The 16,561-nt window shown below is 44.0% G+C and overlaps 1 protein-coding gene across 1 annotated transcript in view; it reads right to left on the reverse strand.

Annotated features, from left to right (window-relative positions):
• The window catches only part of LOC147717642 (uncharacterized), a 461,002-nt gene that overhangs the window by 276,364 nt on the left and 168,077 nt on the right, over positions 1-16,561 (reverse strand).

The following is a 16,561-nucleotide window of genomic DNA, read 5'->3' on the forward strand; positions in this document are numbered from 1 at the left end:
TTGACCCCAACGTCACAGAAATGCCCAGCTGCCTTAATTTAGTAGCTGTGGTAGATGTCAGTCACAAAGAGAGTGAGAATATCATGATGGAATGCCCAATTGCTGGAATGGTCCCTTCCTTTGTGAAGTTGTTTTGGGAAAATACTGTGATAAATGAATGCCTAATTTCAAATGTATTTAGCTTACTGCCAACAAATGAAATTGTTTGTGATCAAACTGAACTTAAATGTCTACGTCATGAATCTATGCATGAAGCCAAGGTTAGCCTTTAATGATGAATGCCTGATTGAGCCCAACAATGACTATTTTGTACATGGTCCATGTGTGAAAGGTAACAATGACACATTAAGAGCAGCAAATGCTGTGCTCCCTATACATTATGTTGTCAAAGCTTCATGGCTTTTAGTAGTTACCCCAGTCCTAAAATAAAAATTGATTGCCCTTAACATAACATGCAGTGTAACTGCTCAATTCGGAGTCACTGTTTTCCTGGGAGAGAGAAAGGCTAATTCAGTTGAACAATATTGTGTCCTGTTAGCCTATACATTCAATGCATTCGAAAAGGATACTGTATATCTAATGCTGATGAGAATGACTTACACTTGTAAAGAATTAATAGAGGCTCAAGAAAATGTTTTAGAGACAGACCAACAAGGTTGTATCAGAACAGATTTTGAGAAAAGATGACAACTGCATAGTAGCAAATATGTTATTGCAAAAACTGATGCTGAGGTATAGATTGCCAGTTTCTCTGAAATCAGATCATAATGAGGTCTCAGAGATGATGTGTGCAGAACCACAGATTGGACGAGGATTGGATTGTAGCTATCTACCTGAAGTTTCAAGCATAATAAAGCAACACAAATATAGCACAGAGTTTAACTTGGCAAAAAAGACTGTGTCTCAACATCACTGAAGTGGCTTGAATATGTACATGCAAATGCACTTGTGAAAATCACAGATGAAAAGACTAGATATTGCTGTAAAGGTCTGGTTGATATGGAGTGTGCAGTTTCTCACCAGATTGCAGCTGCTGCACAAGATCTGCATAATGGTTGGTACCAAAACTTTGATCTGAGAGATGCTTTGAAATGGATAGGCCTGTTCCAAATGATCCTGGAAAAGACTGTTGTGAAATGTGGTGGCCTTCCAAATTGGGTGCATGCCTCTCGTACACATATGGCCCTGTGTCCCCTTTTAAAACAGCTCCTATTCAAGAAGAGATGCCAGCAGTGTTCAAAGGTCCACAGAAGAGGATCAGTCAAGCTGTAAGGGATCACATAGAGCGTGAAGCAGCACTAAAGCAAACTGTACTGGAAAAGCAAAAAGTGGATACTGGCTCAGATGAAAGCGGTGTCAAAAGGGTGAATGAGTCAGGTGCAGCCTCTGAAGAAGGAATTAGTGCTCTGGGCCTACGTCTGGAGGGGAAAAAACTGTCTGAAAGGGTATCCAAAACATCAACACTGGTCCCTTGAAAAATCATTTGCACCCATAGCTGAAACATCTGAATCTGAACAAGGTGAAAATAAAAGTGAAAGGCTTGGATTGAAAATGTGCAAAGAATTGATGGTGCTCTGTCAGAGTTTTTCAGCACCTGAGTGGTCAAAATGAATGGAAAAAGTACAGAATGCCACATTGAATGAACTGTGTAATGTGAGGCTAATGTGAGGCCAGCTTGATGGCAAGCTTGTGACAAAGAGCCAAGAAATGCTGAAACAATGACTAAGAACTGTCAACAGCTGAAGAGAAAAGAATCTTTGAATGATGAAAGATATATATGATCTGATTATAGACAACACTTGTGTTGCTTTAGAAATAGAGGTAACATTGTTATATGCTCAGCTTTTGAATAACATGTGATAATGAACATACTAATCTTAGTAGTTTTTTCCTTATATACCTGTGTGAAATAACTGTGCCAATGAAATTACTATGTCTACATACACTAAAGATGAGTAGTAATATTTTAGAGAGAGAAAAACATATTTGACTCAACTAACAATGAGTGCTTTTTAAACAAATGTAACATGTGAAATTTACAAATCATTTGAGGTATTCTCATTTGTTTATTATCAAAGGGGGAATTGACGTAGCCCAGATTTCTCCAAGATTTAGGCATTGCTCTGTTTTGTGTTTCAGACACAACCTGCTACTTTTTTTTTGTAAATGGCACGCAGTTTGGTGCAAGTGAAAAAAAAGATCCGATGCTTTCAGTCTAAAGTACTTTAATGTAAAACCATGCTCAATTAATTAATCATGGTTGTTTAATTGTGATTATTCTAGATTTAACCTCACTATAGAATGTACATTTAATCTAGAAATGTGTTTTGAATTTTCTATGTAGCATATATTTGTGCTGAATTAACACACATTTTACGCTGTAAAAGGCTGAATTTTCTTTGGCAGGCTCAGCTCACTGCGACCTTTGGCCTTGAAATTAAGAAATGGAATGTGTGCTCTTTTCTCCCAGCTTTCATGAAAGGACCTTTCTTATAATTTACGCCCCATGTTTCTATCTCTGCATGAAAGACCTTCGCATACTTTTATCTCCATGCAGTTATTTAAACAAAGCTTTATTCACTACATTACGTGGAAAGAAAACTGCAGAGCACACATTTTTTCTTCTAATATGTATTCTCTGGTTCTGCATAATTAATCATTTTTGTTGCAGAAAACATAATTGTTTTTAGGATGTGTAGTCATCTAGCACAAGACTCAAATGTGTTACAAGAACTCGCCTGATTGATGACGTGTCCAGTCAGCCCATGGGGAGTCGATGTGTTCTGAAGCTCGTATTGGACAAGCTACGAAGAACAAGTCACTTTTTTTTAATAGAAATATTGGTTGCTAGCTGAGAGGTATAGGCTGGCTCTAAATATTTTAGCAGGACGCAAGGCAGAACACTGTTTTTTTTTTCAAGTTCTCTGGAACCAGAGAAAAGGGAGGGGCTATGGCAGCTCCTGACACAGAGAAGCAGAGATGAACCAGCGAAGCCAGAGAGGAAGGAGGGGCAGCGATTGCGGGGGCTCAGCGAAGCAGAGCGAGGACAGAGTTTAGATTCTAAAACTTTAAGTTTCATACTTTGACTAACTGGCTTTGCAAACACTTATTTAGTCCTATGCATTTTATTTCTCTTAATGAGATATTTTTGCCAATTATTAATTATTGATTAGCCTTGAAAAACTCACTCAAGAATTATGTTTTTCTTAAACTCTTTAAGAGTTTATGAATGACATTGGAATGGGTGTTTTCTTCCTTTATGGAGTGCCTTGTATGCAATCTATAATATATTCTGTATTCATTCTATTTTTTCCTATTCTGTAACCTGCTTGATTTTTGACTAATGAATAAAGAATCAGAGAACCTTAACTTTTGACTAGAAAATAAAACCCTTTAAAACTACTCACAGCTCTCATTATTGCCTTAAATATTTAATTGCATTTGATTTTTGCATGTTTATGCAAAGTCTCCTGCTGGTGATAACACAGTGGCAAAGGTCCATCCCCTTTAAGGGGTAAACAAGAGATAAAAATGTTTTGCATTGAAAAATTACTGTGAAATTACAACTGGATCGAAGACAAAAATAAATTCAGCTCCCACTCTCACGCGTGGATGATAATTATATACTATGATAATCTGGCACCAGAATCTCACCTGGCAATCCCCTTTTCAGCACACATGAAGGTTAAACTCATGACCCTGCACATTGGTAACACTAGCAAGCCAACCAATTTGGAAATACGCAAGTCTTTTTTTAAAAATCTTTTTATTAAATAAAAACAAATAAACAACAAAAAGGCGTCAGGCGAATAGCATAAGTCACAATCGTAGGGCAAAACTCTCAAGCGTACAGAATAATAAGTACATTATACAGAGTTTTAGGATCAAAGGGATTTGTCTCATTGGTGGTGTACACAAATCGCCACGGTGGCTATTCCAGACTCCCCAAATTTCCCCCCACTTCTCCGGACAACCCCTAGCTACATACACAGCCCTCTCTCTAAACATACACCAGTCCATATCCTGGACCTATTTGGAAGGCTGGGGTGACTGGCTGGCTCCCCATAATTGAGCAATATTACGTTTCGCCACCATACATGCCAATCTCACCCACTGCTTCTGATAGCCATTCAAATCTGTGGGCTCCGACATATTCAATATACATCTGCGGGCTTCTGGACGAATCTGCACCCCCAGCAAATCTTTAATTACATCATGTATTCTCCTCCAATAAGTCTGTATCTCATCACAGTGAAATACGCAAGTATTTAAGCCAATCAGAAGTATATGACTGAAATCATCATTGAATACATTAAGAACAACTTATACTCAGCATCTCTTAAAATGATTTTGGATTTTTTTAAAGCAGTCAGCAAGGGGTCCACACTGTCTCATACAATTAGGTGCGATAAAGAATGTAGGCGACAGCAAGAGGTCATTTATGAGGAATTGATAAAGATGGGAATCTATTTTGTTTCAGCCTGATTCATGAACGGGCCGTTTTGCGAGGCTCAAATAGCGAATCATAAGGAATCGCTATTTGAGACTCGCAAAACGGTATTCATGTAGGAATCGCAATAGTAATTGCGATTCCCACTGATTCCTTATTTGCGATTAGCTAATTGCTAATCGCAAATAAGGAATACCTTCCCATGCATTCCTATGGGCCTTTTGGCCCATAGGAATGCATGGGGAGTCATTCCTCATTTGCGATTAGCAATTAGCTAATCGCAAATGAGATTGCGAGTACAAGGGTGCCAGGGGTGTCCAAAGGACACCCTGTAGCACCCCTGCATGGAAATTAACACAGGTGTTGAACACACACATGTCCTTTGGACATGTGTGTGTGTAACCTGCAACTCAGAAAAATGCATTTAAATGCATTTTTCTGAGTTTTCGCAATTTACCGCGAGGTTTGACCTCGCGGTAAATTGCGGCCCGAAATTGCGATTTCGCAATTGTAAAATGGATGATGAATTACATTTAAGGAATCTCAAATAGAGATTCCTTAAATGTAAATCCTCGCAAATATGAGAATTAACAAATAGCGATTTTTGCATTTGGGATGTTGAATCCCAAATGCAAAAATCGCACTCGCAAAGGGCCAGATTCTCAGAATCTGGCCCTTTGCGAGCCGATTCGGCCTTGATGAATAAGGCTGTATGTGTTTTATGGGGTGGTTCATTGAGAGCTCCTTCTGAATAGCTTCACTATAATTAAACCACAAATGAAAAATGCTTCCACAGAAAAGTCCCTTAACGGAAATTATTACAGCTGATTTAAACTTTTGAAAATAGTCGAATGATTGGGAAAGATTTTTGCTTTAAAAATTAAGGAGTGGGCAGCTAAAAATACTATCACCTGATTGGAATATACATATGATGCACTAACTTGTGACACGGAGCAATTCTTGTGTACTTTTTGAGAGTATTACTCAAAATTATACATGCAGGACAAGTAGTTTCTGCAATAAATAGTTATATTGAGCCTGCTAAGCTACGCACAATTTCTGATATGCAACACAACGCTCTGGAAGCATCTCTAAATGAGAGGTGATCAGGGCTGCCATGAAGCTTTCCGCCAGGAAAGCCCCTGGACCCTATTTGATTCCAGTGCAATTTTATAAAATATTCCTAAACTGTTTGGGTCCCTGAATGCTAACTTTGTCTAATGGAAATACGGGCAAATACACCTCGTCCTGGAGAGAAACAAACATTGATGTCATTCTCCAAAAGGACAAAAACCCGCTCAGATACCTCTCGTGCCTATTTGAATAATTAATAGTGAGTCTAAGATCTATGCCAAGATATTGGTTGACCGATCTCCGATTTTATTGCCCATTGTGCTAATCCTATGCAGTATGATACTTCTGGATACTGTGCTGAGTGCTGGCAAGCGCTGGGGAGCGCTTTTCTCAGCTTCAACCAATGCTTTTCATGGCTGCTTCCCCATCTGCCATTCCATCTGCTTAGCCATATGCTCAGCCGCTCACTGAACCACCCATTCTGCTACTTTGGTGTAGGTTTGTGCCCCGTTCTCTTTTGCTTGTTTTCTCATCCTATCTCTCTTACTGCTCTTGCCCATATTTGCAGGGTAGGGGGAAAGTGGTCATTAGTGCTCGGATGGTGTTTCTATACGCAGAGGTCAGAGTTGGCTGGTGGCAGCATAGGTGGACAGACCGGGTCCACCAGAGTCCGCTGGAGCCTGTAAAGTGCTGCTGTCTGTAGCTCTGGGGCTTTAACTTCATGGGGAAAAGGAAAAAAGCCTGGCTGCTAGTCTTCGGCTGTGCAATAATAAGGACAATATTAGCCTCCAGTAACAGTACTGTGACAGTTGTGTGATTAGTGGGCGGCTAAGAGGTGGTGGGCGTGTAGAGAGTATAGACAGCTGCGTCCCTAGTGTCAGTAGGTGCCGAAATCGGTGGGTCCCGCCAAGAGCTAGTGTAGGAATCAGTGCAACCTATGGGTCTGTTTTGGGTGTTCCCCACTGCCTCCCTCACTGTCTCCCTCACTGATTACTCTGTGAGTCAAACCTCGCCCACTTTATAATTTACCTTGGCAGCAAATCTTTGTGGAAACCCAGAGAAAAAGACATCAAGTTTTGGAAGGTGGCACTTGCTGACAGATTATTTGGCCCCGAATTCACGTTAAAACTATTTCTCATCCATATTGAGCATGAACCCGAGGCAAAGAGATGGATTGCAAGAGATAATTGCAATGCAGAAACAGCCAGCATCATAAATCCCTCATTGGAGGAGTCTAAAGTCAGTAAAACCATTTTTTTACGTGCTCAAATCACAGCATGTCACATCACTAGCTCTGAACTCAAATTGGGTAGCACTACACATGGGACCACTGATATAGCAATGCAGGAGCAAGTCCTATCAACGAATCAACTAGATAAAATCCACTCAAATCCTCTAAGGTAAATACAATCACAAGTTACTTTAATAATTCCTGCACAAAAGCAATTGACAATGTACAAGACTCTACATTTGAGCAATTATTATAACCATCTTCTGCACTTCAGCTGATCTCACCCATGCAGCCACCATTATTCGACTCTGCTATACTGAGGCAGAAAATTACAAAAAACAAATTGATGGACAGAATGTAGATCAATGTCTTACATTCACCCCAGTACAAGGATCTGGGCCTAAATCCATCGTTTTTTGCACTCCACACCACCCTGGGTCAGATAATGGCTTTATGCAAATCAGCTCTGACCCTGTGCCCCATGGGAACAGTCCAGTCCGAACTACAATAGCCATATCTTTCCCAGACCGGAATCAAGCATCCGAGGACCGGACCGGTTTCGAGGTAACACCTCTCATCAGCCCGGCTAGCTTGACTCCAGTGGTGTGGAGGCTCTGGGACCCACGTCTGAGCTACCCCAGTACACTCAGGGAGAAAATTACAAAAAACAAATTAATGGACAGAATGTAGATCAATGTCTTACATTCACCCCAGTACAAGGATCTGGGCCTAAATCCATCGTTTTTTGCACTCCACACCACCCTGGGTCAGATAATGGCTTTATGCAAATCAGCTCTGACCCTGTGCCCCATGGGAACAGTCCAGTCCGAACTACAATAGCCATATCTTTCCCAGACCGGAATCAAGCATCCGAGGACCGGACCGGTTTCGAGGTAACACCTCTCATCAGCCCGGCTAGCTTGACTCCAGTGGTGTGGAGGCTCTGGGACCCACGTCTGAGCTACCCCAGTACACTCAGGGAGAAAATTACAAAAAACAAATTGATGGACAGAATGTAGATCAATGTCTTACATTCACCCCAGTACAAGGATCTGGGCCTAAATCCATCGTTTTTTGCACTCCACACCACCCTGGGTCGGATAATGGCTTTATGCAAATCAGCTCTGACCCTGTGCCCCATGGGAACTACAATAGCCATATCTTTCCCAGACCGGAATCAAGCATCCGAGGACCGGACCGGTTTCGAGGTAACACCTCTCATGTGTGACATTGTTCCACATTCGGTCCATCACTTGTTTTGTTTGCAAATTCGCCATAAGTGCGCTGGGGATGCTCAGACGTGGGTCCCAGGCACTCCACACCACTGGAGTCAAGCTAGCCGGGCTGATGAGAGGTGTTACCTCGAAACCGGTCCGGTCCTCGGATGCTTGCTTCCGTTCTGGGAACGACATGGCTTTTGTAGTTCGGACTGGACTGTTCCCATGGGGCACAGGGTCAGAGCTGATTTGCATATCGCCATTGTCTAACCCAGGGTGGTGTGGAGTGCAAAAAAACGATAGATTTGGGCCCAGATCTTTGGACTGGGGTGAATGTGTGACATTGTTCCACATTCGGTCCATCACTTGTTTTGTTTGCAAATTCGCCATAAGTGCGCTGGGGATGCTCAGACGTGGGTCCCAGGCACTCCACACCACTGGAGTCAAGCTAGCCGGGCTGATGAGAGGTGTTACCTCGAAACCGGTCCGGTCCTCGGATGCTTGCTTCCGTTCTGGGAAGGACATGGCTTTTGTAGTTCGGACTGGACTGTTCCCATGGGGCACAGGGTCAGAGCTGATTTGCATATCGCCATTGTCTAACCCAGGGTGGTGTGGAGTGCAAAAAAATGATGGATTTGGGCCCAGATCTTTGGACTGGGGTGAATGTGTGACATTGTTCCACATTCGGTCCATCACTTGTTTTGTTTGCAAATTCGCCATAAGTGCGCTGGGGATGCTCATACGTGGGTCCCAGGCACTCCACACCACTGGAGTCAAGCTAGCCGGGCTGATGAGAGGTGTTACCTCGAAACCGGTCCGGTCCTCGGATGCTTGCTTCCGTTCTGGGAAGGACATGGCTTTTGTAGTTCGGACTGGACTGTTCCCATGGGGCACAGGGTCAGAGCTGATTTGCATATCGCCATTGTCTAACCCAGGGTGGTGTGGAGTGCAAAAAAACGATGGATTTGGGCCCAGATCTTTGGACTGGGGTGAATGTGTGACATTGTTCCACATTTGGTCCATCACTTGTTTTGTCTGCTATACTGAGGCAGCAGGTGAATCTTTCTTGTCAAATGATTGTGAGAAAGGAGTATGCAGAAGTTCAGAGACACCTAGCCAACCTGTTGGCGTAAAAGCACTCATTAACAGTAAAAGTGAAATAATACTAGCAGAGATCCGTAAAAAGCACCATAGTGTCCTTGACATCCCGAGGAATTACACTGCAGCTGCCAACACCTCTGCGAGTAACTTAATAAGTTTGTCAAATCAAGGAAAAGCTCAAGTTAATGGCTGTGGCAATTCGGTTCATGATCAGAGATGCTCAACCCTTAGTACGCCCTTGGAATCTTTTTCTCTAGATAAAGATGATTTCAATGTTATGAAATGTGGCAATGACACAGAGCATCTGCTGCTGGATCAACATCAGTCTGAATACAGCCTAACAAATGTATTACGGTTCACTTCTCATAAAAATGTTTTTTTCAAGAAAGAGCTAGCTAGAGAATTTGAAGTCGGATGCATAAGCAATTCTAGGTCTAATGAAGGTTATGTGCAGGACATTAGATAATATAATTTAAGCCCTGACAGCGCAGTCATCTAAAATCCATGAGCAAACGCAAGTACTGAGTGAATCACAAACTTCAATTACATGGATAGATCACAGAATGGCTGCAGTAGTAGAAGCCGTCAGGAACACATTTGGTCAAGTAACATCTGAAAGTGTATAATGTTCATGTTCTCCAATTTTGAATAAATTGCTCGAAGTGCCACATGTTATTAGCTTAATATTGGAGGACTGCAAACAGAAAATACCCAAGGCAATGATGGTGGACCGTAAGCCAACATTAATAGGGCGGACCTCCCCCACACAAGAAGAAGCTGGCCTGAATGTTTCTGATATTGTTGAGACTAATCAACTGGGAAGTAGTCCAACAAATGTACTTAAGGGAGCAAGGCAAAAGTAAGTCAGAGTAAGAAGAAAAATATTATATTGTGATCGAAATCTTACAACTGCAATAGGCTATGGAAGAACTGAATTGACTGAAGAGGCCGTTGTGGATGTTGTGGGAGTGGGTTCCTCAGACCTGGATGTTAGCCCATCCCAAGCCAATCTAGAATCCCCACAGCAAAAGTAGCCGACAGTCTGAATGGAGAAATCGCAGGTCCACTGGGATCTTTTTTACAACCACTTTCCACCTTTATTGTCTAACTAGCAGCCCGTCCCGACGTTGTCCGGGTAGGCTTTGCGAGGTGAAAGGTACTCACCAGCATTGCGCACCCCAAACACGGGCAGCTCCTTTCTCTCTCTTACCAATCACCCCTTTTTGCCCACTTCCCCTCAAACTACCTGGCCTTCTGTTCTGAGAGCCTCACCTTCACCTGTCCCGGCCATCCAATTTACCGTCATGGTTTCTTTTCGGATGCAGTTTCTGTGAAATGCTAATCTGTTTGTTTACCTGACGGCTCTCACCAGAGAGGCAGTATCCCCCCCTCTCTCCCCATCACACTCCCCTCCCCCATCATCTGTAGCGGGAGACGCCCCAGCCACATACATACCTGCCATTGCTCCCACGGGGAAGTCAGGGTGGAGGGAGAGTCCTGAAAACAAATGTGGGTGGCTGCAGCTTGTTTTCATTTGAGGAAGCAGTTTACCCCCCTACCTCGATGCTCCACGGGAGAGCGAGTGAACTAGGCCACTCCCCTTGCATGCACTCTACTCGCCCGCTACGCGTAATATATACCCCAAAGTTCCCTGTGCCTCTTTCTTCCTCCCCAATGCGCCATCGCAGAGCTTCAGACCATCCACACCATTTCCACAGTTTCCCCCAGCTCCACAGCCCTCAGCTTCTGCCCTGCCGCGCCCCCACCCTACCTGCAGCACATGGGAGCTAGGTCCAGCCGCAGGATGTCTGGCCTAACTGAGGCGGGACGTCTGCGGTTGGGAAACAGGGCTTAGTTGTTTGGGCTGCGAGCAAGCATGCGGGCTTACAGCGAAGCTGTCAGGCATGACTTACGTTCACCGACAGGGTTGACGAACGCTGCGTTACTCCCCAAGGCTCTACTGTCGCCGCCGCTCTCTTCAGCATGATGGTGGCGGACATTGCACTGAACCGGGTCAGTTACGCGCTCCTCCACGCGCTTCTGTCCGAACGCCGCGTTTACGTAACACCATGCGCACACGCCATTGCGCCTCTCGCAAGCATTGTATTCGCCGCGTCCATATCACTTTATGCATACGCCCAAGGACTACTTTTCCCCTAACGTTCTTTCCCCCCCTAATGTATATGGTGTGGTGCTGTATAGCCTATGTCCATCTCCTGGACCTCCCCTTTCCAACGCTGTATTGGGTGTTGTGATTGGTGCTGTACTTCCAGAGTTTACCCGGCTCAAAGGTTCACAGTTCTCTCTTTATAATAGTAGTATAGATTCTACTAACACAGACTGTGTGATAAAGTCAAATTCATACTCATGCCTATAGGTTCCCTACTGGCCACAGACGCACAACATTAATCAGATACAAATAAAAGTGAAGTAGATATAGCTCCGGTGGGTCAGTTACTGTTCCCAACAGTAGTGTGGGTCCCTTCAGAGCTCATAGGACAGGAGGAAAATTAGCATCTCAGGCAAGAGAGCAGGAAGAGGGCACTTTATTATGGTCCTATGGGACGATTCAGAAGAAATGCAGATACATCACCCTGAGAGCAGGCATGTTAGACATTAAAAACAATAGATATTTCAAAGTTAGAGTCTAAGGGTGCATTTCCTTGAGGGAGGATCTCAAATTAACGTATTCACCTAAGATGTTAGATAGCAATGGTGCCTCGTTTCTAATCCTCGGTGGTGAATTCCGCTCCGCTAACAAAGTTTGCGGAGTTTTTCCTGCACTCCGTGGTACGCGGAGCTCACGGTGTTCCGAAAAACTCGGCTTCGCGGAGCGGAGATTTTTTCCTTGCTCCTTTTTCCTTGGCGAGCGTGGAAAATCCACCTCCCGGAGAGATTTTTCCTTGTTCGCGATCGCCAACATCAAGTTGGTGAGTGCGAGCGTGGAAAATAAACCTCTTGGCATGATTTCTCAATTGCGAGTGGTCGCGTATGCTCGTGCCCGCTCATGTTGAGAGACTGCCCGTTTGCATTGAGAAAGCTGCCACCCGAGTAAAAATGTACTCGAGCTGCAGAAAGGAAAGCAGCGCCCGCTTGCTCTTTGCATGGTGCCGTTCGTGATGATTGCACAGTGCGGACAATCATCTGGCACTAAAAATCACTCCACCACTTGCAGAGCTCCGCATAGCACGGCAGAGGTTTTTTCCACTTTGCGGAGTTTTGCGTAATGCAACTCCGCGAACTCCGCCCAGGGTTAGTCAATATCCTTGTTTTGCCCTTTTTCTCCTGTATGGGGAAAGGATCAGACTAGACACAACTTGGGCCCAGCCCCCCTTCCCCTTAAGTTGTCAATCTCATGATTGCGCCCTTTACTTCAATATGGGATGAAGATCTGACTGCACACAACTTGCAAGGTCCTACCCCCAAGGTTGTGAATCCTTTTTTGTGCCCCTAATTACTCACTTGATTAAGCTTTCCAACCCACACTAAAGGGGCACATTGATCTGTCTAGTCGATGAGTTATATGTAAGAAAACCTCTTCTGGTGTGCATTAAGATGATTTTTTCAAATCTCCTCTGCATTCCGTGACCATAACAAGGAGCTCTGTCTTCAGCATCATTCTTCTACATGGTCACAGAGCTCATTAGTGACCTGCAAAAACCTTGTAATGTATATCAGAGGGTACTATATTCCTTATAAAGTCTACCTGCTTTTGATGTTAATCACTGGGTGCTATTCAAGACCATCAACACTTGCTGTGCACTAACACCACAGTATTTATAAAGTAGAAAATCAGCCCGGGTTGTAATAGGGCGGTTTACATAACAAGGAGAGATTGGATCCTGGTTGTTCCAGGGTTTCATGTTGTTTACATAGAGAGGAGAAAAAGGGCACTGCACCCCAGCTTGTTACAAAAATAAGGTTGGCATGATGCTGGTCTTCATTGTTAGAGACAGCATACATGCCTGGTAATCCCAGGAAGGAGTTAAAAGTGCCTGGTACTCGATTACAAGTGTGGGGATGTGAGCCTAGTGGTGCCTGGTTAAACAGCACACTAGTCTATTTACACAGGAAGGGGACACATGGGAGAGGTGCGCCTGGTCATAGATGGCAAACAAGAGTACATAGGGAAGAGTCATATGAGCTTGGTGCACATTCAATATGTAGGAGATACTTAGTTACTGAGACCTGAATGTTTGCAGGGTAGCATCATAAGGTCTTACAAATTCCACCGAAGACAGTAATCTTTTCAGCTAGGTCGTCTGCTTCCTAGAATCAGCCAGCTTTGCGTTACTCATACTTCGGTAAACAAAGGTAACTGTGTCTTCCACTAAAAATGCCCTTAGCTAGCTTTTGATAACATGGGTTGAGCAGTAAGGTCAAAGGCACGCTCAAAGATTTCGTAAAAAGAGATAAAGAACTTCAAGATTCAAACCAACTTTAGAAAAATAAGAATATTTCATAATTACTCAGATGCAAAATCAAACGGGGGCCTGTTATTTAAGGGTTATTATTTAGCAAAACCAACTGTCCTAAAGGAAATAAAGGATACTGTTAGTCATGTACTCAAAACCAAAAGAAGGGTGAGTGTTTTTTTTTAAATCAGATCCACTGAGTCAATGTTAAAGGTGTATACAAAATAGTAGTTGTTCTCGTTAGCTATATTCGAGCAGGCACTGGTGAGTCTAGTTTCCGGTGATGATTAACACTGGAATTTAAGGGAAGGTTTTGGGATGACTCAGTCTCAGAAACTGAAGGGCTACACAGAAGTGGCATGAAATGCAAAATGCCAGCAAAGTAGTGTTGCGTCATCAGCTGGAACCTGAATCTATAGCCATGAAAATATGTGATAGTTAAAGCAGTTAAAACGGCTGTGAAGTCTTCGGAGCTTCCAAGTTATGGACATAGTTGAGGTTGGCGGAACATGCTTTTGCACCCTGGTGACCCTCAGGAACTTTTTTCCCCTTCTTCCCCAAGTTGCTAAGGAGGCAGTAGCCAGGGCACTTATTCTCTCACGCCTGGACTATTCAAATTCCCTATACATTGGCGCCCCTGACTTTCTGATACGCAAACTGCGGCAGTGAGACTCCTCTTTGATATACCCAGGAGGTTAAGTGTTCGTAAACAGCTGGGTGAGCTTCATGGGCTCCCCGTGGCCCAAAGAGTGCGTTTTAAGGCTCTGGTACTGACTCACAAAGCCTTACATGGCCCCTGTCCATCCTATCTGAGGGCCAGATTCACATTCTACCAGCCAAATCGTGAGCTTCGTTCAGCTACGATCCGACGTCTAGTGGTCCCCCGATTCAAGAGGGTGCACTTCCCTGGCAGTTAGAGCGGCCACCATGTGGAATGATTTACCTGACCTACTCAGATACACTACGAACTTGAATAGTTTTAAACGATTACTCAAAACGCATCTTTTCCAACAAGCGGCCTAGCTACCTTGTCTGTCTTACATGCATGTTGTTCCCCTACGCGCCAGGACAGTCTTGACTAACAGTGCGCGATATAAATCTAAATATAACATAACATAACATAGTTTGAGGTTGATGATCGGAGCGGAAGCATAGAAGGTGGTGTGAGAATTAGCAGCTTACTGGAGCTGCCGCTGCTGGTTTTAACATGAAACTTGTAACCGTCAAGTTATATCACAGCAGGTCCAAAGGTCGATCAGCGATTCAATCCATATCTCAGTTATCCAAGTGGAAAGGTTGAACACCGATAAAGGCAGATCAAGGTGCAATAGTCTCAGGTTTTGGGCTCTCGTGTTGAATAGTTTTAGCGAGAGTCCCTCATGAGGTCCAATGATATAGTAAATACTACTTCAAGTTATATGTTGCCGCTCCTCATCAAACAAATGCCTCAGACGAATATGACACTTTACTCCGCACTCGTTTACAACGCGTGCCATTACCCCGCATTTTTTACGCCGCAACAACTTTACAACGCCGGGCTTTACAACGCATTACCCATTACAACGCATTTTACTATTCTAACTCCACCTGGGCGTTGTAATGGGGAATACGTTGTAATGGCTTGCGGGGTAAAGCTCTATGGTGTTAAAGTTGCTGTGGAGTAAAAAATGCAGGGTAATGACATGAGTTGTAACGCAGTCGGTGTAAATGAGGTTTACCGCCTCAGACAAGTGCTCTGGTGATTGAACAGGATCTTCCTATTTGCTCCAATAGCAGTCCAAGTACTTCATATTTACAACTACTGTTGAGTTGGAAACCTTGGAGGCTATTCGCAATGGTAACTTACACCGAGGAGTAATCTATACGTGGAAGAGTACTCATTCACTTTCGAGCAACCTTGCTACTTTTGGCTATTCACCATTTATGAGTGTAAAGTTATTAGAAAGTGTGGATTTGCAGGACTCCAAACCCTGTAAACGGTGTGGAGCCAAATTTACAAGTGTAACTGCGAGTAACTACCACAAACAAGGAGCCAAAATAAGTACAGCAACACACATCGCAAACCACTGATGCTGGTACCTCAAACTCAACCCTGACAAGACAGAGTTGGTCTTGACAGGAGGTGGTTGCAGTCCCTGGTCCCCCTCGTTTTGGCCCCTTTTACTTGGTGTCCCCCCCCTCCCGGTCCCTAAAGTTAAAACCCTCGGGATTTTCCTTAACTCCCAACTCTCTGTAAACCCCCAGGTCAGTTCGGTGGTTTCTTCTTGTTTTTTCTCCCTCCCGACAATTAGGAAGATATCCCGCTTCTTCTCCCTTCCGGCACTGAAAATAATTGTGATGGCAATGGTGCTCTCGCGCCTCGATTATGGGAACATAATCTATAACGGCGCACCGGCCTATGCCATACACCGCTTGCAGCTAGTGCAAAATCAGGCTGCCCGCCTGATCCATGGGTTGCCCAAATTCCATCGAGTCACCCCATTGCTGAAATCATTGCACTGGCTGCCTGTGAGGGAGCGGGCCTTATTTAAATTAGGCTGCCTCACCTTCCAGGCCAGGATGGGCACTGCCCCTGAGTTCATATGCTCAGCCATCAAACCTTACCTGCCGGGCAGAGAACTCCGCTCTACCCACATGGCACTCCTGGCCACACCCCGCTTTAAGAAAAAGAAAGCAGGCGGGGTGAAATTCGCGGCCCTTGCACCTGTCTTCTGGAACTCCCTCCCTATGACACTTAGATCCTCAACCTCCTATTTGGAGTTCCGGAAGAACCTAAAAACCTTCCTTTTTTCCAGAGTTTTTGCCGCCTAGCCTGTCTTTTTTGTTGCTGCTGCTGGTGGCAATCCTCAAAGCGCCATGAAAACGCTGGGTATAAGCGCGCTCAATAAATGTTTTTAAATTCAAACAAGGAGCCAAATTAAGTACAGCAACACACATCGCAAACCACTGATGCTGGTACATCCTCCCATAGAATAAAATGGAGGCTGGGGCTTAAAATAGAACCCTGGAGAAAATAATCTTAAATGATCGTATTTAGTTAGCATTTTTAAAAATACATATAATTCCAAAAGAA

This window comes from Lissotriton vulgaris, chromosome 5, assembly GCF_964263255.1.
Source record: "Lissotriton vulgaris chromosome 5, aLisVul1.2, whole genome shotgun sequence".
Classification (NCBI taxonomy): domain Eukaryota; kingdom Metazoa; phylum Chordata; class Amphibia; order Caudata; family Salamandridae; genus Lissotriton; species Lissotriton vulgaris.